Below are 25,510 nucleotides of genomic sequence, written 5' to 3' on the forward strand. Positions count from 1 at the left end.
ATCAAGAAAAAAAGAGAGAGGGCCCAAATAAATAAACTCATAAGTGAAAGAGGATAAATTACAACTTATACCACAGAATTACAAAGAACTGTAAGAATTTGTAAGAAATTTGACAACCTGGGTGAAATTGACAAATTTCTAGAAACATAAAATCTTCCAAAACTGAACCAAGAAGAATCAGAAAGCCTGAAACAATCCAATAACAACTAGTAATATTGAAACAGATATCAAAAAACTCCCAGCACACAAAAATGCTGGGTTCGATGGGTTCACAGGTGAATTTTACCAAACATTTAGGGAAGAGGTAATTTCTCTCCTCCTCAAACTATTCCAAAAAATTCAAGAAGAAGAAAGATTTTCCAACTCTTTTTATGAGATCAGTATTATCCTAATTCCAAAACCAGGAATAGATACAAAAAAAAAAAAAAAAAGAAACTATGGGCCAATATCATTGATGAACTTACATGCTAAATCCTCAAAAAAAATTGGCAAATTGGATCCAGAAATACATTATAAAGATCACACACCACGATTAAGTGGAGTTCATCTCAGGGATGCAAGGATGGTACAACATTCATAAATGAATAAATGTAATATATTATATAAATAAAATGAAACTCAAAAATCACATGATCATAATAATAGATGCTGAAAAATCACTTGATAAAGTACAACACCCATTTATCAAAAAAATGCTCAGCAAATTGGGAATAGAGGAAACATATCTCAAGAGAATAAAGGCCATATATGATAAACGCACAGCCAACATCATACTCAATGGGGAAAAACTAAAAGCCTTCCCCCTAAGATGAGGCACAAAACAAGGGTGTCTACTTTCATCATTTCTATTCAATATAGTTTTGGAGGTTCTAGCCACAGTTATCAGACAAGAAAAAAATAAAAGACATTCAAACTTGAAAGGAGGAAGTAAAACTATCATTATTTTCAGATGACATGATAGTGTACATAGAAAAACCTACAGGTTCCACCAGAAAACTACTCAACCTAATAGGTGAATTTGGTACAATAGCAGGATATAAAGTCAATATTCAGAAATCAATGACATTTTTGTACACCAACAATGAAATATTAGAAACGGAAACTAGGAAAGAAATCTCATTTTCTATAGCAACAAGAAAAATAAAGTATCTAGGAGTAAAGAATCAAGGAGGTAAAAGAACTGTACTCAGAATTACAGAACACTGAAGAAAGAAATTAAGGAAGACACTAATAAATGGAAGCATATACCATGTTCATGGATAGAAATAATTAACATAATTAAAATATTCATGCCACCCAAAGCAATCTATAGATTCAACACAATCCCTCTTAAAATGCCAATTACATATTTCACAGATTTAGAACAGATACAATATTCCCTCACTTATTGTGGGTATTATGTTCTAGACACCCCCTGCAATAGGTGAAAATTCTTACATTTATTTTAGTATTTATATATATTTTAAGGCTTTATAAACCCTTCCCACACACTTATAAATCATTCCCAGCCCCTTATTAACCTTTCCCACTCCCTCATTAGCCTTTTCCACAATTTTATAAATACTACTTATGTTCTTAAACACATTCTACACTCCTAAACCTATGTAACTTTAACAACATACATATACAGTAATGCAAAATCCCATGACACAGCAAAATAATGTGATAAATAATAAAATATAATATTTTTAAAAATCCCGTGATACAGTGAGGCCACAGTAAGTGATCCACAATTTAGAGAGGGACTACTGTATTTCAAAAACTTATATGGAGCCATAAATAACCTGATATAGCCTCAGCAATTTTGAGAAAGAAGAATGAAGTTGGAGGGATCAAAATGCATGATATAAAACTATATTACATAGTCATTGTAATCAGAAGAGTCTGGTACTGGCATAAGAGCATACATATAGATCAATGGAGCAGAATAGAGAACCCAGAAATAAACCCAAGTCTCTATAGCCAATCAATTTTTGACAAAGGGGCAGAAGCATAAAACTGAGTAAAAATAGCCTTTTCAATAAGTGGCGTTGGAAGATCTGGACAGGAAGATGCAGAAAAAAAAAAGGAAGAAATAAAGAAAGAAACTAGACCACCAACTAACACCATACAGAGAATAAACACAAGATGAATAATAGATTTAAATGTAAGCTGTGACACCATAAAAGTCCTAGAGGAAAACAGTCAGTAAAATTCCATATAGCCCATGCAGTAATATTTTCACCGATACATCTCCTAGAGCAAGAGATATAAAGGAAAGAATAAACAAATGGGACTACATCGAATTTAAAAAGCTTCTGCACAGCTAAAGAAAATATCAGCATAATAAAAAGGGAACCAACTATATGGAAAAACTTATTTTCGGACAAGGATTTGATCTCCAAAATATATGAAGAACTCATATGACTCAATAACAGGAAGACAAATAATCCAATTAAAAATTTGGCAAAGGACCTAAACAGCCACTTCTCCAAGGAGAATATACAGAGGGCCCTAAGATATATGAAAGGATGTCCAACATCACTGCCAGCAGAGATATGCAAATTAAAATTTCAATGAGAAATCACCTCACACTGGTCAGAATGGCCATCATCAAATCAACAAACAGGGCAGCCAGCGGCGGCTAACTTGATTCCGAGGGGAACTCAAGATGACCGGCTCTAACGAGTTCAAGCTGAACCAGCCGCCGGAGGACGGCGTCTCCTCGGTGAAGTTCAGCCCCAACACCTCCCAGTTCCTGCTGGTCTCGTCCTGGGACACGTCGGTGCGCCTCTACGTCGTGCCGGCCAACTCCATGCGGCTCAAGTACCAGCACAGCGGTGCCATCCTGGACTGCACCTTCTACGATCCAACCCATGCCTGGAGCAGGGGATTAGATCATCAATTGAAAATGCATGATTTGAACACTGATCAAGAAAATCTTGTTGGAACCTATGATGCGCCTATCCGATGTGTTGAATACTGTCCAGAAGTAAATGTGATGGTTACTGGGAGTTGGGATCAGACAGTTAAACTGTGGGACCCCAGAACTCCTTGTAACGCTGGGACCTTCTCTCTGCCTGAAAAGGTGTACACCCTCTCCGTGTCCAGGGACCGGCTCATCATGGGCACGGTGGGCCACCGCGTGCTGGTGTAGGACCTGCAGAACATGGGCTATGTGCAGCAGCGCCGCGAGTCCAGCCTCAAGTACCAGACGCGCTGCATCTGCGCCTTCCCCAACAAGCAGGGCTACGTGCTGAGCTCCATCGAAGGCCGCGTGGCCGTCGAGTACCTGGACCCGAGCCCCGAGGTGCAGAAGAAGAAGTACGCCTTCACGTGCCACCAGCTCAAGGAGAGCAACATCGAGCAGATCTACCCCGTGAACGCCATCTCCTCCTACAACGTCCACAACACGTTCGCCACGGGTGGTTCCGATGGATTCGTAAACATCTGGGACCCGTTTAACAAAAAGCGACTGTGCCAGTTCCATCGGTACCCCACCAGCACCGCGTCACTCGCCTTCAGCAACAACGGGACCACGCTCGCCATCGCGTCATCATATATGTACAAAATGGACGACACAGACCACCCTGAAGATGGTATCTTCATTTGCCAAGTGACAGACGCAGAGACAAAACCCAAGTCCACCTGATCATCTCGTGGAAGTGGCCTCTGTCTGGAAAGACCTGCTTTCCGTCCCACAGATGCGCTCTGACCCCCCGAGGGACGCGCTGTAGTCATGTGGGTCCCTTACTCAGTGTGTGGATTTCTCTGTTTTCTGTCTGACACGAAACCTGCCCGCACCCTTTCACGATCTGTGTTGGACGGGGGCGGGGGAGAGGGGTCCCGGGGTCCTGGCACGGCCGCCAGGAGGGTGGTTTTTCTCCCAGCGAGCCCCCTTGCTTTTTGTGAGCGGCTTAACTTTTTGTAATCTGAACCTGTTCTGTCTGTGCCGTCTAATAAAACAGATTCAGAACCCTTAAAAAAAAAAAAAATCAACAAACAAGTGCTGGCCAGGATGTGGAGAAAAGGGAACCCTAGTGCAATGTTGGTGGGACTGCAGACTGGAAAATAGTATGGAATTTCCTCATAAAACTAAAAATGGAATTGCCTTTTGATCTAGCAATTCCACTGTTGGGATTTTACCTGAAGAATCCTGAAATACCAATTCAAAAGAACCCATGCACCTCTATGTTCATAGCAGCATTATTTACAATAGCCAAGTGCTGGAAACAGCCAAGGTGCCCATCAGTAAATGAGTGGATCAAGAAACTGTGGTACATTTACACAATGGAATACTGCACAGCAAAAGGAAGAAGGGACTCTTACCTTTCACAATAACATGAATGGAAATGGAGAGTATTATGCTAAGTGAAATAAGTCAGGCAGTGATAGACAAATACCACATGATCTAACCTTTAACAGGAACCTAAGAACAAAACAAACAAATGAGCAGAATAGATCTAGAGGCATGTAAACAAGGAACAGACTGACAGTTACCAGAAGAGAGGGGGTAGTGGGAGAATGGAGGAAAGAAAAGGGAGGGTCTAGCCAAAGAGCATATATAAATGACCCAAGGACATGAACAACAGGGTGGGAAGTGACTGGCCGGGGCAGGTGAGGCAGTGGAGAGCAACAGAGGAAAAATTGGGACAACTATAATAGAACAACAATAAAAAATTTGAAAACAAAACATTGGAAGAGCATATCATGGGAAGCTTTATTCTCATGTGTAAAGCTTGATGCAAGCCTGCCATGTCAATGAACATGGTACCTCATACCAATGGCATCACATGCCAATGAGCACATAACACAGCACAAAGCAAAATCAATTGGATATTAGATCCCAGACGGAGCACTCAACATAAGAATGCCTAGAACATAGAAGAGAAAAAAACCTTGAATGATGTCTGGTCAAACTCCTTACTTTATAAATTGGAGACTGATGTACATGTAAGATGAACATTCAGATCTCTGAAGTCTTAATTGAATGATAGAGAATGCTGCAGGCTTTGTAGCTTTGTCATACATGTTGTATGCCATAATGATATGCTACTACATTAACTATTTTACAGATGGTAAAATTGAGGTCAAGAGAGTTTGAATGACTTAAAATGTTGATTCTGAGTGTGGCTTCTCATGTGAGATTGTGTAGGTTCAAATCTTTCTCAAATACTTAACAAGCATATGACCTGGGAAAGTTGCTTAGTCTAAGACTCAGGGTCATCTTAAAAGTGGAGGCAAAAAATACTTCTAAGTTGTAGGAATATTTTAGTATCAAATGAGATAGCTCACCTGAAGCTCCTCACAGAACACCTACATAGGATAACCTAATCAATATTAGCTTCTTTTTTTTATTTTATTGATTATGCTGTTACAGTTGTCCCAATTTCTTTTCTCCCTGCTCCCCTGCATCCTGTGACCCCCCCTCCCTCCAGTTGTCCCCCCCTTAGTCCATGCCCATTGGCTGTGCATATAGGTCTCCTCAACATCTTCCTGTCTACTCCACTCCCTCCTACTATGCTTCTTAATTCCTGCATCATCTCCCTCCCTTTTCCCTCTTCCCCTTCCCCGCTGATCTCCTCACAATATGTTCCCCATACGTATAATTCTTTTCCCCCTCTCATTGCCTACTTAGTTTGCCTTTGTTTCAATTCCCTAGCTTCTGCTGTTGGTTGTTGTGATACAGTTTTCATTTTAATGTTCATAGTTTTGATCCTCCTTCTTCTAAACAAGTCCCTTTAACATCTCATATAACAGTGATTTGGATCTAACAAAATCCTTCAGTTTTACTTTGTCCTAGAAACACTTTCTCTGCCCTTCTATCCTGAATGACAGCTTCGCTGGATAGAGTAATCATGGTTGTAGGTTTTTATTTTCATTACTTTGAATATTTCTTGCCAGTCTTCTGCCTGTAAAATCTCCTTTGAGAAATCCGCTGATAATCTAATTGGGACCTCTTTGTACATATTTCTTCTCTTCTCTCTTGCTGCTTTTAAGATTCTCTCTTTATCTTTAATTTCTGACATATTAATGATAATGTGTCTTGGTGTGGTCCTCCCTGGATCCAGCCTATCCGGAACTCTCTGTGCTTCCTGGACCTGTAAGTTCATTTCCTTCCCCAAGTAAAGGAAGTTCTGCTTCATTATTTTTTCACATAATTTTTCAATTTCTAGTTCTTCTTCTTCACCATCTGTCAATCCTATAATTTGAAAGTTCATTCGCTTATGGCTGTCCCAGAGGTTTCTGAGCCTCTCCTCATATTCCTCACTTTTTGTTTCCTCTTTCTGCCTGATAGACTGTTTGTTTCTTCCTTATGTTCCAATTTGTTGATTTGATCCATGGCTTTCCCTTTCCTTACCACTTGTCTTGTATGTATTTTTGTTCATATCAGCTGGACTAGCCTTCATTCCTTCCCTGTCTTGATTCAGCCCCACTGTTAGGTCTGTAAGCTGTCTTATCACTATAGCTCTGAACTGAGCCTCAGAAAGATTCACTATTTGTTCATCAGTCAAGGCCTTTATTTGTTTTTTCATTAGCTGTGTGATTGGTATTTCAATCGTTAATTCTGCCATTCTGACCATTTTGTTTATCTTTCTTTCTTGGGCGGGGTGCTGTCACACCTCCTACGCTATATTGGGTGGAGGAACGGGTGCTTGTCACAACCTGGCGACCTTCCTCACCACACTGTGGCACTTTTCGTGGGGGAGGTGGTCCAAGATGGATTCCTGCTGTTACTCTCTGCTGAGGAACCAGGAGCCTCCTCCATCCCCATACCTTCCGGGCCTCACCGTCTGAGACAATGGGGTCTGCCTTCCCCAGTGTTGGAATTGCGAGCCAACAGGTCTGGTCTGCAGCCAGGGCTGGCTCCCAGGCGCTTCTCTCCTCTCCCCAAATATGGGTGTCTGCTTACCGGGTCCCACCGTTCATTGCTGCAGCTGCTGCCTCCTGCACAGTTTGATCTTTCAGCTGCAGTTTTGCCCTTCCTACCCATCTGGATGAGCATCACTTACTTATGACTTCATACGTTGGACTTCCATGTAGCTTTATTTCCTGGAACTTCTTATTATTTTTGGTTTTGCGGTAATCGTAGTCCTTCTTAGTTGTGGAGGGAGACAGAGCATGTCGGTCTATGCCTCCATCTTGGCCAGAAGTCAGTATTAGCTTCTTCTATTGTTTAGTATCAAACATGAGAAAATAGAGCTGGAATTCCAAATGATAGTTTATTTTATAGCTCCAAGCCTGACATTCTTTTGGTCATAGCTCAGTTGTTATCTGGTTGTTACCACTGCCATAGGAAGGAATGAGAACTTGAGAAATTTGTTTCCTTTTTCTGGGGGTCTTCCTCACCTTTTCAATTGGATCTGGTTGCTTGGAGCTGGATTTGGTGAGCTCTGACATTGTTTCTAGCTCTGGGATACTTTCCATTTGTTCATTAATTCACTCATGCACTCCTTCCTGAGTATACACAGTGTAAAATAGGTGGCCTTAGTACCATACCAGATGCAGAGATGGTCCTTCCCAAAAAGCAGTTTAGAAAAGATGTTTGTGTAATATAATGCAGTCAGGTAGAAAATGAATGGCACTATAAGCAAGAACAGTCTCTGGAACTTCAGAAGGAAGTAATCCACTTTAACATAAAATTAGGGGAGGTTAAGTGGAAAATAGAGCTTTTAGGATGGGCCTTGAAAATCAAGTGGATGGAGGAATAATAAAGAATGAACCTGGAGAGGGAGGGAGGCAGGCCCACATCTTGAGGGCTTCAAATACACATCTTATAGAGAAGTGCATAACAACACAGAGAAGTGGACTTTGTCCAGTTCAGGGAGGCAAAGCCTGTGGTAGTATATATTTATGAAAGGGCATAGGAAGGAAGAAGAAGAGAAGAAAGAGCAAGAGAAAATTTAGCACTTGTAATGATGAAATGGGTAGTAATATTGTTCATAAGCCCCAAGGAAGAACACGCAGGGGAAGAGCAGGCTGACCAAGTTCTAATGAGGAACAGCCAAGCATGGGATGGATGTTCATTGGACATCAGACCATGACAGCCAGGAGTAAGCAGTCACAAGGAGCTGAATTTCTGCAGGGGTGCCAAGGCTAATTGCACATAAGGTGCTTATCTGCTCATTAATTCCTTCCTTGAGTACTTAGCAGGTGCCTCCTTCTACCACCAGGAGCTATTAAGGATTATGTGTGCAAAGATGAAATCCAGCACCCCACTCCTGGATTCTGAACAGTTTGGATCTTAGCCATAGTAGTCAAGTCTTCAGAGTGGAACAGGAGGTGTTGTCAGGAGGAACCCTGTGCTCTGGTTCATGGTGCTTTATTTCTGGAAGGGGGTTCTCATCTCCACCTATGGCAGAGGAACCCGCAGCTGTTCAGGATACATGGGATGCATTCACAGAACACTATGGAGGTCCTGGGCAGCCCTGAGGAGATGAAGGTGAACAGAGGACTCAAGCCAGGGAGAGTGGCCTTTATTAATTTATTTTTTCCAAAAACAGCTGTCAATGATATGGTAATATAGTATTAACCAAAGGTAGAAGAAAGGAAGGAGGGATTGATGGAGGTGAGGTACAAAGGAAAAAATTAGAAAGGGGAGTAGGGACATTCTCCTCCCTACAGTGTTGTCCCAGCCTGTCCTGTCCTTATAGTATCTATGGTCATCATTTTCATTCCTTATAATACAGGAATCTTAGGCCAAGCTAAACACTTATTATTTGATTTGGTGATAAGCATGGTTAAGATTTTTGTGGGATATTTTGTGTAAGGAGATGAGAGATGTGGCTTAGCAGAAACAGCCATCTCAGAGAAAGATCAAAGAGCCAGTGGGGATAAGGTGCTTAATTGGAGCTAGAGCTTAAAATATTGAAAGTAAACTGTACTTGAAAAAAAATTTAAGTGCATACACATAAACCTCACTTTGTTTGAGTCCCACGTGTGTCTATGGACCTTCTGCATGTCCTCTTCAAAGACTTGTTTCTTCAGATCCTTTGCCCATTTTGTAATTGGGTTGTTTGTTTCTTTGATGTTGAGTCATATAACCTCTTTATATATTTTAGAGATCAGTCCCCTGTCTGTGATGTCATTGGCAAATATGTTTTCCCATATGGTTGGTTTCCTTTTCATCTTGCTGATGTTTTCTTTTGCTGAGCAGAAACTCTTTAGTTTGATGTAGTCCCATTTGTTTATTTTTTCCTTTATTTCTCTTGCCTTAGGAGATGTATTCGTGAAAATATTGTTATGTGGAATATCTGATATTTTCCTGCCTATGTTTTCCTCTAGGATTTTTATGGTGTCATGGCTTACATTTAAGTCTTTAATCTATCTTAAGTTTATTCTTGTGTGTGGTGTAAGTTGGTGGTCTAGTTTCATTTTTTGCATGTCCCTGTCCAGTTCTCCCAGCACCATTTGTTAAAGAGGCTCTTCTCACTCCATTTTATGTTCCTGCCTCCTTTATAAAATATTAGTTGGGCATAGACACCTGGGTTTATTTCTGGACTCTCTAATCTGTTCCACTGATCTATATGTCTGTTCTTATGCCAGTACCAGACTGTTTTGATTGCAGTGGCTTTGTAGTATTGTTTAATATCTGGTGTTGTGATTCCTCCTGCTGTGTTCTTCTGTCTCAAGATTGCTTTTGCTATTCAGGAACTTTTTTGTTTCCATATGAATTTTATTTTTTCTAGGTCTGTGAAATATGTCATTGGTATTTTAATAGGGATTGCATTGAATCTGTAAATTGCTTTGGGTAGTATGGCCATTTTGATGATGTTGATTCTTCCCATCCAAGAACATGGTATTTGCTTCCATTAATTTGTATCTTCCTTAACTTCTTTCTTCAATGTTATGTAATTTTCAGAGTACAGTTCTCTTATCTCTTTGGTTAAGTTTACTCCTGGGTACTTTATTTTTCTTGTTGCTATAGTAAATGGTATTTTTTTTGTCTCTGTCTCTGATATTTTATTGTTGGTGTATAGAAATACCTTCCATTTCTGTATATTTATTTTGTACCCTGCTATTTGCCAAATTCACTTATTATATTGAGTAGTCTTTTAGTGGAGTTTATAGGGTTTTCTAGGTATACTATCATGTCATCTGCATATAATGAGTTTTACTTCATCGTTCCCAATCTGGATGCCTTTTATTTCTTTTTCTTCTCTGACTGCTGTGGCTAGGATTTCCAATACTATGTTGAACAGGAGTGGAGAGAGTGGACAGCCTTGTCTAGTCCTGATTTCAGGGGGAGTGCTTTCAGTTTTTGTCCATTGAGTATGATGTTGGCTTCAGGTTTCTCATATATAGCCTTAATTATGTTAAGGTATGCTCCCTCTATTCACAATTTCCTGAGTGTTTTCATCATAAATGAGTGTTGTACTATATCAAATGCTTTTTCTGCATATATTGATATGATCATGTGATTTTTTTGTCTTTCATTTTGTTTAGATGATGTATTGCACTTATTGATTTGCGAATATTAAACCATTCTTGCATCCCAGGGATGAATCCCATTTGATCGTGGTGTATAATTTTTTTGATGTATTGCTGGATCTGTTTGCCAATATTTTATTGAGGATTTTAGCATCTATATTTATCAATAATATGGGCCTGTAATTTTCTTTCTTTGTTGTGTCTTGACCTGGTTTTGGAACTAGGGTAATACTGGCTTCATAGAAAGAGTTTGGAATTCTTCCCTCTTTTTGGATTTTTTGGAATAGTTTGAGGAGGGTAGGAGTTAGTTCTTCCCTAAATGTTTTGTAAAATTCACCTGTGAAGCTATCCGGTCCAGGGCTTTTGTGTGCAGGGAGATTTTTGATTACTGTTTCAATTTCCTTCTTCGTTATTGGTCTCTTAAGACTTTCTACTTCTTTTCGACTCAGTTTCGGGAGGTTATATGTTTCTAGAAATTTGTCCATTTCATCTAGGTTGTCAAATTTCTTGCCATAGAGTTGTTTGTAGTAATTTCTTATAATCCTTTTTATTTCTGTGGTATAAGTCATGATTTCTCCTCTTTCATTTCTGATTTTCTTTATCTGGGTCTTCTCTCTTTATTTCTTGATGAACCTGGCTAGAGGCTTGTCGATTTGGTTAATTTTTTCAAAGAACCAGCTCCTAGTTTCATTGATCTTTTGTATTGTTTGTTTGGTCTCTATGTCATTTAATTCTGCTCTGTTCTTGACGATTTCCTTCCTTCTTCTTGCCCTAGGCTTTGTTTGTTGTTGTTGTTCTAGTTCTTGTAGCTTTAGGGTTATATTTTTTATTTGAGATTCTTCTATCCTTTTCAGATATGCCTGTATTGCTATGAACTTCCCTCTTAGGACTGCTTTTGCTGTGTCCCATAGGTTTTGGGCTGTTGTGTGTTCATTACATTAGTTTCCAGAAATTTCTTGATTTCTTCTTTGATGTCATTGTTAACCCATTTATTATTTAATAGCATGTTATTCATTCTCCATGAGTTTGGGTGTCTTTGATATTTTTCTCTGAGTTTGATTTTTAGTTTCAAGGCATTGTGGTCTGAAAAGATGCTTGATATGATTTCAATTTTATTGAATTTGTTGAGGCTTGTTTTGTGTCCTATCATGAAGTCTATCTTTGAAAATGTCCCATGTGCGTTTGAAGAGACTGTATATTATGCTTCTTTGGGGTGAAAAGTTTTATATATATATCAGTTAAGTCCATGTGGTTTAGTGTGTTGTTCAATGCCTGTATATCTTTGGTGTTTCTTTGCTTTGATGATCTGCCTATTGTTGACAATGCAGTGTTGAAGTACCCTAATATGAGTGTGTTGTTGTTAATATCCTTGTTGTCTTCTAGTATTTGCTTTATGTATTTCGGTCCTCCTATGCGGGTCATATATGTTTATCAGTGTTTTATCTTCTTGATGGATTGTTCCCTTAAGTATTATGAAATGTACCTCTTTGTCTCTTTTTATTGCCCTTGCTTTAAAATCCATTTTGTCTGATATGAGAACTGCTACCCCGACTTTTTATTCAGGTCCGTTTGCTTGGAATATTTTTTATATCCCTTTACTTTCAGTCTATGTAAATTTTTTGTTTTAAGGTGTGTTTCTTGTAGACAGCAAGTACGTGGGTCTAGTTTTTGTATCCATTCCATTACCCTATGTCTTTTAATTGGAGCATTTAATCAATTTACATTTAAGGTTATTATTGACAGGTATTTATTCATTGTCCTTTGTACCTCTTTTCCTCTCCTCTTTTTTTTCTTCTTTTTTCTTAGAACATTTCCTTTAGCATCTCTTGCAATGCTTGTTTGGTGGAGATGTATTCCTTTAGTCTTCCTTTGTCTGAGAAACTCCTTATTTCTCCTTCCATTTTGAATAAGAGCCTTGCTGGGTAGAGTATTCTTGGTTGTAAGCCTTTGTTTTTCATTGCTTGAGATATTTTTGACCATTCCCTTCTGGCTTGCAGTGTTTCTGTTCAGAAATCGGTCGATAGCCTTACCAGAGCTCCCTTGTATGTTATTTGCTGATTTTCTCTTGCTGCTTTTAGGATTCTCTCTTTGTCTTGGAATGTTGCCATTTTAATTATTATGTTCCTTGGAGTGTGTTTGGGGGGGTTCCTCTTCATTGGAACTCTCTGTGCTTCCTGAAGTTGTATAACTTTTTCTCTCATCAGGTTGGAAAATTTTTCTGTCACTATTTCTCCTATCAGTTTTTAAATTTCATGCTCTTCTTCTTCTCCCTCTTATTCTGATGATCCTGTTATTATTTCTTCTCATGTTATTCTGTAATTGCCTTACATCTTGTTCATATATTTTCAATCTTTTTTTATTTTGCTGTATTGTCTGGGAGTTTTTCTCTACATTATCTTCTAATTCACTATTCCGATTCTCTGCTTCATTTAGTCTGCTTTTGACTGATTCTACTGTGTTTTTCAGTTCAGAGATTGAATTCTTCATTTCTTCCTGGTTCTTGTTAATATTTTCTATGTCCTTTTTTATGCTGGTGTAGCTCTCTGCAAGTTCCCTGTAATTTTCTTGGAGCTGTTGGTAACTTCCTTGGAGGTTGTCATAGTTGTTTTTAAGGTTGTCAAGTATATTGAGCTTCTTCAGCACCATTATTTTGAATTCCATGTCTGACATTTGGGCTAGGTCTATTTCATCTACCTCTCTTTCTGGGGATTCCTGTTTACTTTTCATTGAGAGGTTATTCCTGCATCTTACCATGTTGGATTCCTCTTGTTTGTTTTTGTTTTTTGGCTTTGTATGCTTTGACTTCCCACCTTTGTGGTATGAGATTCTTTATAGGAGATCTGGGGTTTCAGTGGTGTAGTCTCTTTGACCTCCTGAGTCTGATATTCTTAGTATACCCTTTATGTTGTTTGTTTATGCTGTCTGGTTATATTTCAGATGCTCTTTGGTAGGATCTTCCTTCTGGCTAGTTGACGGAGAGTCACTCTCTCCACTTTGTGTCGAGTTATTTTGAGGAGATGCTGTTAAAAACATAAACACACAGCCCAGGCAGGAGATCCACACCCTCAAAAATATCCCCTACCCTCTATCCCGCTATCATCAGCCAACGAGCCAGTATTAATATAAATGTTGAGAGATTAGAGCTTTTATACTATAGGAACAATAGATAAGAATTGTTTTTAAAGTGAAAAAATATGATTTTTGAGACAGGGAATGATAGATTAATAATAGTTGAGACTATGCAAGACAGTAGGAAATTGAAAAACTGATAGGAGAAATAGTGACAGAAAAATTTTCCAACCTGATGAGAGAAAAAGTTATACAAGTTCAGGAAGCAAAGAGAGTTCCAATGAAGAGGAACTCCCCCAAACCCACTCCAAGGAACATCATAATTAAAATGGTAACATTCCAAGACAAAGAGAGATCCTAAAAGCAGCAAGAGAAAAACAGCAAATAACATACAAGGGAGCTCCGGTAAGGCTATCGACCGATTTCTGAACAGAAACACTGCAAGCCAGAAGGGAATGGTCAAAAATATCTCAAGCAATGAAAAACAAAGGCCTACAACCAAGAATACTCTACCCAGCAAGGCTCTCATTCAAAATGGAAGATGAAATAAGGAGTTTCTCAGACAAAGGAAGACTAAAGGAATACATCTCCACCAAACAAGCATTGCAAGAGATGCTAAAGGAAATGTTCTAAGAAAAATAAAGAGGAGAGGAACAGTGGTAAAAAGGGAAATGATTAAATACCTGTCAATAATAACCTTAAATGTAAGTTTATTAAATGCTCCAATTAAAAGACATAGGGTGGGAGAAACAAGATGGCGGAGGAGTAAGTGGAAGCTACACTAACTTCCTCCTAGAACTAGTCTGGATTTACAATGTAATTTTGGAGAAATCATCTGGAATAACGAACCGAACACCAGCTGGAGAGAAGTCTTATAACCACGGAGAGACAGAAAAGGCCGCTACATCACAACGTGACCGGTAGGGAGTGCGGAGACGTGGAAGGGCTGGCTGGGCTCCCACGGGTGGCAGCTGAAGGGGCTGAGAAACAGCTCAGCAGCCGGGGATTCCCCCTGAGAAGGGCAGGGTCTAAACCCCCAGCTGGGCTTCCCAGCCTACAGCGACAGAGTGGAAAGTAAAATAGTATCAGCTGTGAAAAGCGAAAAGCCACAGGCTTTCTTGCTAGCCAGAGAGAAACAGCAGGAGAAAAAGAGCTCTTAAGTGGATCACATACGAAAATATTTTGGCCACCACTTACCCTGGGCTCAAGCAGAGGGAAGGCAGAGAGGACTGGAGACACTTGGGGAGAATTTGGCACGGTGGCTTTGAGGGGAGAACTGGAGGAGCAGCTGACTGGGTCCCAGTGCTGACTCATCCCCAGTACTGCGGGTAGACCATTCCCCTCCAAGTGGCGTCAGCCTGAGGGGAAGCAAAAGCCCTGCCTACAGGAATTAAGCTGCCACACCCACAGTCCTTAAGCCTGACAGCTAATCACAGATTGAATAGATTAACAATCAAAGAAGACAGACAACAGCAGTAGATCCCTGGAAGTCTCCAACAGGCTGCCTAGGGCCAGACTGGTACATGATCTGACGCCACCAGAGGCAGATCCAGGAAGTGCAGATCATTCCAAGAAGCACCAACAAACAATAGGAGTCAAAAAAATGGGGAGACAGAGAAACAACCTCCCATCAAAAGGAAAGGTAGAATCCCCAGAAAGAGTGCTAAATGAAATAGAGGGGAGCGAACTATCAGATATGGAATTCAAAACATGGATTATGGAGAAGCTGAATGAGCTCAGCGGAAACTTCAAAGAACTCCAGAAAAACTACAAGGAACTCACAGAAAATTACATGAGCATGAAAAAGGACATAGAAGCTATCAATAAGAGCCAGGAGGAAATGAAAAATACGATCTCTGAATTGAAGAACACAGTAGAAGGAATTAAAAGCAGGCTAGAGGAAGCAGAAGATCGGATCAGCGAGCTGGAGGACAACCTACACAAAAACTCCCAGACAATGCAACAAAATGAAAAAAGACTGAACAAGACTGAAGAGGTTCTAAGACAGCTGCAGGACAACATGAAACGTAATAATATCCGTATCATAGGAATTCCAGAAGGAGAAGAAGAAGAGCAAGGGATAGAAAACCTCTTTGAAAAACTAATGACAGAAAACTTTCCTAACATGACGAGAGAAAGAGTCACGCACGTCCAGGAAGCACAGAGGGTCCCAATGAAGATGAACCCCAACAGGCCCACTTCAAGACACATCATAATTAAAATGCCAACATTCAAAGACAAAGAGAGAATCCTAAAAGCAGCAAGAGAGAAACAACTAATAACATACAAGGGAGCTCCAATAAGGCTATCATCAGATTTCTCAGCAGAAACACTACAAGCCAGAAGGGAATGGCAAAAAATATTCCAGGCAATGAAAAACAAAGGCCTACAACCAAGAATACTCTACCCAGCAAGGCTTTCATTCAAAATGGAAGGTGAAATAAGGAGTTTCCAAGACAAAAGAAGGCTAAAAGAATACATCTCCACCAAACCAGCATTGCAAGAGATGCTAAAGGGTCTGCTTTAAGAAGATGAAGAAACAGAGAGACAGAGAGGAACACGAGTACAAAGGGGGAAAATGACAATGAATAAGTACTGAAAGAAAGAAGGAACTTCTACCATTTGCAACAACATGATTGGAACTAGAGAGAATTATGCTTAGCGAAATAAGCCAGGCAACAAAAGAAAATTACCTTATGCTGTCACCTGTTACAGGAAACTAATGAACAACACAAACAAATGAGCAAAATTGAACCAGAGGTATGTAAACAAGGAATTAACTAACAGTAACAAAGGGGGAGATGGGAGGGAGAGAAGGGGTAAGAAGGGGAAGGGTCTAGTCAAAGAACATGTATGAATGACCCATGGACATGGACAACTGGGTGGGGACTGACTGTGGGGGGGGCAGGGTGCAGGGAAGCAAGAGGGGGAAAAAAAGTGAGACAACTGTAGTGGAAAAACAAACAAACAGAAAATTTTTTAGTGGGGGGGGAATAAAAATATAAAGAATAGAAATGCAAGTTCAGTGAATATTAGAAGGACAAGGATTTTCCTTCCGATAAGACAGTCCTACAGATTTAGAGACTTGTATGTGGGTTATGTTACATAAATTAACATGTGTTTTCTGTTTTCAAAGGGCATAAGCCTACAATCTCATTACCTGAGTGATTATCTGTATGCATAGGCCTCACTTAATCCTGTCTGCATTGCTGCCTCCTGAGACTCAATGGTTTGGCTGAACTAAGTGGCTGGGTTGGTGAAGAACGGGGTGGTCTGTGGGCTTCACTTTAAAACTGGTTTCTCTTTTCTATCCTAATGGCTTGGACAGAAAAAGCCCAGAGGCCTGAGATGGGGGAAACCTAAAATATTTCCCTCAGTCCAAAATAAGTATAATGGGCAAAAGGGTTTTGGACAGGTGAGATGTACCTGGCACACCTTCCTCCAAAGAAGCCCCTCTTTTCCCTAATGTGGGACATTGAAAAATTAATACCTGTCTTTTGTCATCTAGTGGTTACGGATTAAATGATGTCCTTTAACCCTGTTGCCCCCAGAATACAACAAGGATGCCAGCCTGTCAAACCAAGCATGCCGTTGTCCAGAGACAGCCAACCAACCTGGAGTCTGCACGATCCTTCCCCTTGTGGGAAGGCCACCCTCCCCTCCACATCCCCACTCTTATTAGGGATTTCTTGACCCACGGGTAGGTAGGACGACGACCATGTCCAGCTTGAAGCAGCTAGAGGACCTCGAGACCTTCATCCATTGTCCTTTATAAGATTGTAAAGGGTCTTAAGTCTGAGAGGGAGGAATTGTTATTTTTTATTGTTAAAATATTTAACTAATTAATTAATTAATTTTAAAAAAAGAAGAAGAAGAATATATGAAAGGGTGAGGCGGGAGAGCTTGTATGTACGACCCATGGGCATGGACTTGGAGAGGGGATTGTTGGGGAAGAGGGGTGCTGGGCGGAGGGGAGCAAAGGGGAAAAAAAATTGGAACTATTGTAACAATATAATCAATAAAATATACTTAAAAAAAAAAAAGACATAGGGTAATGGAATGGATACAAAAACTAGACCCACGTACTTGCTGTCTACAAGAAACACACCTTAAAACAAAAAATTTACATAGACTGAAAGTAAAGGGATATAAAAAATATTCCAAGCAAACGGACCTGAATAAAAAGTCGGGGTAGCAGTTCTCATATCAGACAAAATGGATTTTAAAGCAAGGGCAATAAAAAGAGACAAAGAGGTACATTTCATAATACTTAAGGGAACAATCCATTAAGAAGATATAACACTGATAAACATATATGCACCCAACATACAGCACCGAAATACAGAAAGAAAATACTAGAAGATGACAGGAAGTTATATTAACAGTAACAAACATATTAGGGGACTTCAAAAGTACATTATCAACAATAGACAGATCTTCAAAGCAAAGAAACACCAAGGATATACAGGCATTGAACAACACACTAAACCACATGGACTTAACTGACATATACAGAACTTTTCACCCCAAAGGAACAAAATATACATTCTCTTCAAATGCACATGGGACATTTTCAAAGATAGACTTCATGATAGGACACAAAACAAGCCTCAACAAATTCAATAAAATTGAAATCATATCAAGCATCTTTTCAGACCACAATGCCTTGAAACTAAAAATCAAACTCAGAGAAAAATATCAAAGACACCCAAACTCATGGAGAATGAATAACATGCTATTAAATAATAAATGGGTTAACAATGACATCAAAGAAGAAATCAAGAAATTTCTGGAAACTAATGTAATGAACACACAACAGCCCAAAACCTATGGGACACAGCAAAAGCAGTCCTAAGAGGGAAGTTCATAGCAATACAGGCATATCTGAAAAGGATAGAAGAATCTCAAATAAAAAATATAACCCTAAAGCTACAAGAACTAGAACAACAACAACAAACAAAGCCTAGGGCAAGAAGAAGGAGGGAAATCATCAAGAACAGAGCAGAATTAAATGACATAGAGACCAAACAAACAATCCAAAAGATCAATGAAACTAGGAGCTGGTTCTTTGAAAAAATTACCCAAATCGACAAGCCTCTAGCCAGGTTCATCAAGAAATAAAGAGAGAAGACCCAGATAAAGAAAATCAGAAATGAAAGAGGAGAAATCATGACTTATACCACAGAAATAAAAAGGATTATAAGAAATTACTACAAACAACTCTATGGCAAGAAATTTGACAACCTAGATGAAATGGACAAATTTCTAGAAACATATAACCTCCCGAAACTGAGTCGAAAAGAAGTAGAAAGTCTTAAGAGACCAATAACGAAGAAGGAAATTGAAACAGTAATCAAAAATCTCCCTGCACACAAAAGCCCTGGACCGGAGACTTCACAGGTAAATTTTACAAAACATTTAGGGAAGAACTAACTCCTACCCTCCTCAAACTATTCCAAAAAATCCAAAAAGAGGGAAAAATCACAAAGTCTTTCTATGAAACCAGTATTACCCTAATCCCAAAACCAGGTTAAGACACAACAAACAAAGAAAACTACAGGCCAATATCACTGATGAACATAGATGCTAAAATCCTCAATAAAATATTGGCAAACAGATTTAGCAATGCATCAAAAAGATCATACACCACAATCAAGTGGGATTCATCCCAGGGATGCAAGGATGGTTTAGTATTCACAAATCAATAAATATAATACATCACCTAAACAGAATGAAAGACAAAAATCATATGATTTTATCAATAGATGCAGCAAAAGCATTTGATAAAGTACAACACCCATTTATGATGAAAACACTCAGGAAATTGTGAATAGAGGGAGCATACCTTAACATAATTAAGGCTATATATGAGAAACCTGAAGCCAACATCATACTCAATGGACAAAAACTGAAAGCACACCCCCTGAAATCAGGAACTAGACAAGGATGTCCATTCTCTCCACTCCTATTCAACATAGTGTTGGAAGTCCTAGCCATAGCAATCAAAGAAGAAAAAGAAATAAAAGGCAACCAGACTTAGAAAGAAGAAGCAAAACTATCATTATATGCAGATGACATGATAGTATACCTAGAAAACCCTATAAACTCCACTAAAAGACTACTCGATTTAATAAATGAATTTGGCAAAATAGCAGGGTACAAAATAAATATACAGATTTCTAGGGCATTTCTGTACACCAACAGTAAAATATCAGAGACAGAGACAAAAAAGAAAATAGCATTCACTATAGCAACAAGAAAAATAAAGTACCTAGAAATAAACTTAACCAAAGAGATAAAAGACCTGTACTTTGAAAATTATATAACATTGAGAAAAGAAATTAAGGAAGAAACAAATAAATGGAAGCAAATACCATGTTCTTGGATGGGAAGAATCAACATCATCAAAATGGGCATAATACCCAAAGCAGTTTATAGATTCAATGCAATCCCTATTAAAATACCAATGATATATTTCACAGGCCTAGAAGAAATGCTCCAAAAATTCATATAGAACCAAAAAAGACCCCAATAGCAAAAGCAATCTTGAGATAGAAAAACACAGCAGCAGGAATCACAATACCAGACATCAAACAATACTACAAAGCCACTGTGATCAAAACAGTCTGGTTCTGGCACAAGAACAGATGTATAGATCAGTGGAACAGAATAGAGAGAGTCAAGAAATAAATACAGGAATATACAGTCAACTAATATTTGATAAAGAAGGAAGAAACATAAAATGAAGTGAGAAGAGCCTCTTTAACAAATGGTGCTGGGAGAACTAGACAGAGACGTGCAAAAAGATGAAACTAGACCACCAACTTACACCACACACGAGAATAAACTCAAGATGGGTCAAAGACTTAACTGTAAGCCGTGACACCATAAAAGTCCTAGAGGAAAACATAGGCAGAAAAATTTCAGGTATTCCATGTAACAATATTTTCACGAATACATCTTCTAAGGCAAGAGAAATAAAAGAAAAAATAAACAAATGGGACTACATCAAACTAAAGAGTTTCTGCTCAGCAGAAGAAAACATCAGCAAGATGAAAAAAAACCCAACCATATGGGAAAACATATTTGCCAATAAATACCTCAGACAAGGGATTGATCTCTAAAATATATAAAGAGCTTATGCGACTCAACATCAAGAAAACAAACAACCCTATTAAAAAATGGGCAAATGACCTGAACAAACACTTCTCCATAGACGACATACAGAAGGTCCATAGACACATGAAAAAATGCTAAACATCACTAGCCATCAGAGAGTAGCAAATAAAAACCACAATGAGATACCACTTTACACCAGTCAGAATGGCCCTCATCAACAAATCAACAAACAACAAGTGCTGGTGAGGATGTGGAGAAATGGGAACACTAGTGGTCTGTTGGTGGGAATGCAGACTGGTGCAGCCACTATGGAAAACAGTATGGAATTACCTCAAAAATCTAAAAATGGAATTGCCTTTTGAACCAGTGATTACACTGCTAGGATTATACTAAAAAAATCCTAAAACACTAATTCAAAAGAATTTATGTACCCCTATGTTCATAGCAGTACTGTTCACAATAGCTCAGTGCTGGAAACAGCCTAAGTGCCCATCTGTAGATGAGTGGATCAAAAATAGTGGTACATTTACACAGCAGAATACTATGCAGGAGAGAAAAAGAAGGAACTCCTGCCATTTGCAACAACATGGATGGAACTACAGAGAATTATGCTTAGTGAAATAAGCCAGGCAAAGAAAGAAAAATACCATATGATATCACCTAATACAGGAAAGTAAAGAACAACCTAAACAAACGAACTAAATAGGACAAGGAGCAGAATAGCAGTCAATAGGGGATACGGGGAAGGGAGAGAAGGGGGATAAGTAAGGGAAGGGTATAGTCAAGGAGCGTGTATAGGTGATCCATGGACATGAACAACGGGGAAGAATATGATTGTGGGAGAAGGGCTGGGCTGGATGAGGGACAGAAATGGGGAAAAATGGGACAACTGTAATTGAAAAACCAAAAACAATATTATTTTTAGATAAAAGGGAAAATGGTATAGATGAGAAAAAAATGTATGTAAAGAAAAAAGAACATTGGTAATGGAATCATGAAGTTAAACAGAGTGTTTTATTTTTATTATTCTTAATTGACATAAGAGTTAATTGTTTAAAGTAATAATAGTAACAATTATTAGATAATTGTAGCAAATGAATAAGTTGAATAAGTGAATGGCAGTGATAGCCTCATGTCAGAAACCAGGAATTCCTTGAACATGGCCTTGAACACCCTTGTTCTGTACAAATAGCTGCCTCCACTATAGTCTTTATGATATTTGATGACATCCATGGGCAGACAAAGATATCAGTTAGTATTTCATCCCATCCTGTTAATCCAGTAAAAGTAGAACAGAACATTAGTCTTCACAGGGGCTAAAGAAATAGGGTGATAATTGAAAAAGAAAGATGTCTAAAGGCAAATGCCCAATTTTATGAGTTGGAGTCACAGGGATGAGATGAGAATAGGAGGTTATATTCACACTTGGAAATATAACAGAGAAACCATTTGAACAGAATGGAATGCTGTGGGGTCTAGGCTTGTGACCTAGGCAATAAGGCGCAGGGAATTCCCACTACTCCGGTTCATTTCTGTGCCCACTGTCGTTTTCCTGGGGCAACTTGTTAAATTCATCTGACATATGTGTGACCTGCTACCCTCAACTGACTGGCTTGTGTGACTTGGGGTACAATCCTCCAAACTGTTAATTATGGGAGCTTGCTATAATTGTGTGAGCCTGTGGTTTAGCTTAGTTAAAGGGGAAGAACTGGCTGGCCCTAAGAATGTTCTACTAGAAGAGTTAGGAAAGGGAACACTATCCAGGACCCTGGCCAATCCACACAGCACAAAATATTGTTGGTGAGTAGAGGGAGGAATGACCATAAGGAGCCTCACACATCTATTAGAAGAAACAATGCTTATAGCAAACTCCACACTCATTGTGGACTTAGATGTTCTAGGCTTTCATGTTGGACAAAACATGGAGGGCTTGAGAAAAATGTCCTTAGAACCAAAAACAAATATCTCTTCTGAGACTCACATGTCACAAAATAAGAAGTTCTTTTTCTTCTTAGTGGTTATTAGAATTCTTTACTCAGATGGGACTTGGCTATTCTGGAACATTGGTTTTATAATCTCATTGAGGAAATAGAAATAAGCTTCCTGGACCTCGGTTTGGGACTGATGCCTAGTTTCCACAAGGAAGAAAATAACGTTGCCTAATTAATGGGATCGTGAGGAATTTGATGTTCCTATAGAGACAAATTCAGGAGAGAACAGGAAGGAGCAAGACAGATTGACTCTCATGAGAAGGAATGGTTAAGACTCTGGAGTGGAAAGCAGGTTCTGCAAGGGTGAGTAGAAAAGTCATATAGTTTTTGTTTTGGTTTGTTTTTATATCATGTTGGGTTAGATGATGCAAACCATCTCAGCTCTATATTTTCTATAAAACTGCTCCTGCTTTACAATGTGTGAATTGGGGGTGGGAAATTACAAAGGGGTGAGGGAGATCCTAACAACAAGTTGCAGCTATATAATTGATGAAGGAAGTTTTTTGCCAGAAATCACCAGTAGTGACAAGTTGTGTGTGTTTTGGGGGCAGGGGTTATCTCCTTTATCATGATAGGATGAGTAAAGCCTAAAAATCCTTTAAGCCTTGACTGAGTATGAAAAAACAGCCCTGGCTGGTGTGGCTCAGTGGGTTGAGCAATAGCCTATGAACCAAAAGGTTGCTGGTTTCATTCCCAGTCAGGACACATGCCTGGGTTGCAGACCAGGTCCTCTGTTGGGGGTGTGAGAGAGGCAACCAATTGATGTTTTTCTCCCTCCCTTTCTCCCCATTTCCCCTCTCACTAATAAATAAATTAATTTAATTTTAAAAGAAAGAAAGAAAAAACAGCTGTAATAATCATTAACATATCTGTGTGAGCTAAAGTATGGAAACTTCATTTACCAGTGTACCACACTTCTCAATGTTCAGTGGAGATTGTTAAATTTTCTCTGACTTCATAGAAAGATGTGATTGCCTGATTTGTCCATTCTGGCAGCCTATGTTCATGATCATATAAATAAAGTGGCCTCACCTAAAAAAAGGACTTGGGATGTGAAAGTCAGAAAAAGCCAAGATTTCAGAATGAAATGGTCTCTTTTGAAGAGCTTCCCATAGCATATGAAAGTTTTAATAATATTTTCTTCACTTTTCCTTTAGATAAGTGTTTTTGAAAAGTGGATCTTTAATCAGCACAACATTACCCAGAACTTGTTGGAAATGCAAATTAGTGGGCTTCATCCCAGACCAACTGAATCTGGATACAAGACCAAAAAGTCTGTGTTGTAACAAACCCATCTGATGTAATAATTTGGAATTCTTTTTATATGTTTCTGGATTTAATTATCTAACATTTTGTTGATGATTTTTGCTTTTAAGCTCATAGGAGATATTGGTTTGAGGTTTCTTTTATTTTGCTATCCTTTTTTTTTTCTTTTGGTATCCAAGTAATGTTGGCCTCAGAAAATCAATTAAAAAGTGTTCCTGGGCATACCCAAGACAACAGAGGAGTAAATGGAAGCTATATTAACATCCTCTCAGAACAAAACTGGAAGTACACCTAAATTATAGAAAAATCATCCTGAATAACCAACTGAACACTAGCTGGAGAGACTGTATCACTTTACCACATGACTGGTAGGGAGTACAGAGGAGGCACATGAGGTATGGCTGGGCTCCTACAGGCAGCAGCTGAAGTTCTAGAGTGATAGTTTCCCCCTGAGAAGTGTGGGGTCTAAGCCCCAAACTGGGCTCCCCAGCCTATAGCACCAGTACTGGGAAAGGAACAAAAATAACATATGGCTGTGAAAAGCAGCGGGGTTTCTGTCTTCCAAGAAGAGAGAACTGGAGACTAAGAGAGCCTCTTAAAGGGCCAATGCATAAAATTCCATTTGCAGCCACTTACCCCATACTCTGGCAGAGGGAGGGAAGAGTGGACTAGAGAAGCTTGAGGAGAGTCTGGCGCTGGTGGCTATGGGGAGAGAGCTGAAAGAACAGCAATCAGGATCCCTATGCTGAGTCATTCCCCATCTTGCATGAGCCATCTTTCTCAGATAGAGCGATCCCTTTAAAGTGGCATCAGACTGAGAGAAGGCAATAGCCCCACCTGCAGGAATTACTCTGCCCCACCCTGTGGCTTAAGCCCTGCTGCTGGGGGCTACAGCTGAAAAACTTTTTAAAACCACAGAAAGTTGGCACGAGAGCTTGGTGGCCATGGCACTTTAGGAGCTCACACCTGGTACAATAGTGTGCATTCCTTGCATCGTCATTCCAGTTCTGCTCTGGGTCTACAAAAAATTTCTGGAGCCATACCTATACCCTCTGATTTCCCCTTTGTTAGTTGTATGTGGCCTGGAAAAGCTGTACAAAAATCCAATGATAAAAGCAAAGACAAAGTAGACTACCAGGATGCAGTTATAAATGGATTACCAGAAAAAGGACCAACAGAAGTTTCTGAGAAAAACAAAGATTAAAGTGTTTATCCCAGAGGATCTCATTGTTTTCAAAATGGACCTAATAATGTGAAACACCTTCTTTATAATTGTTTCTGATGTTTCCTCTTAGACCAAAATTCAGGATAGATAATTTAGATTTATTCTTGATACTAATCAGAAAATTCATGGTATTTATATTTAAAATGTATTTAGTTATATTTAATGATCTCACTTCTGAGTTCCTGTCACATTAAAGTAGCTCTCTTTTCTATTATTAAGTTTTAATAATATGAATAAATAGAAGGTTTATGCCAGTAGACACTGTTACTAAATCAGTATCTAAACATCTTGGGCTTCTAGTTTAAATAATGTTCAGGGTCTTTGAATTTAAGTAAAGAGAGTATATTATTACTGTATGGCAGTGCAGTGAGACTGTGCGGTGAAATGAAAGGGAGGTTTTGGAGAAGATAATGACTTGAAATGTAAAGTT

The 25,510-nt window shown here is 39.1% G+C and overlaps 2 pseudogenes; both read left to right on the top strand.

Moving 5' to 3' along the window:
- The first annotated feature begins 2,614 nt into the window (after positions 1–2,614).
- On the top strand, positions 2,615–3,778 carry LOC150009850 (mitotic checkpoint protein BUB3 pseudogene; annotated as a pseudogene).
- Positions 3,779–22,853: 19,075 nt separating this feature from the next.
- Positions 22,854–25,059, top strand: LOC150009851 (UPF0729 protein C18orf32 homolog pseudogene; annotated as a pseudogene).
- Positions 25,060–25,510: the final 451 nt, after the last annotated feature.

This window comes from Furipterus horrens, unplaced genomic scaffold, assembly GCF_987537825.1.
Source record: "Furipterus horrens unplaced genomic scaffold, mFurHor1.1.pri manual_scaffold_5, whole genome shotgun sequence".
Classification (NCBI taxonomy): domain Eukaryota; kingdom Metazoa; phylum Chordata; class Mammalia; order Chiroptera; family Furipteridae; genus Furipterus; species Furipterus horrens.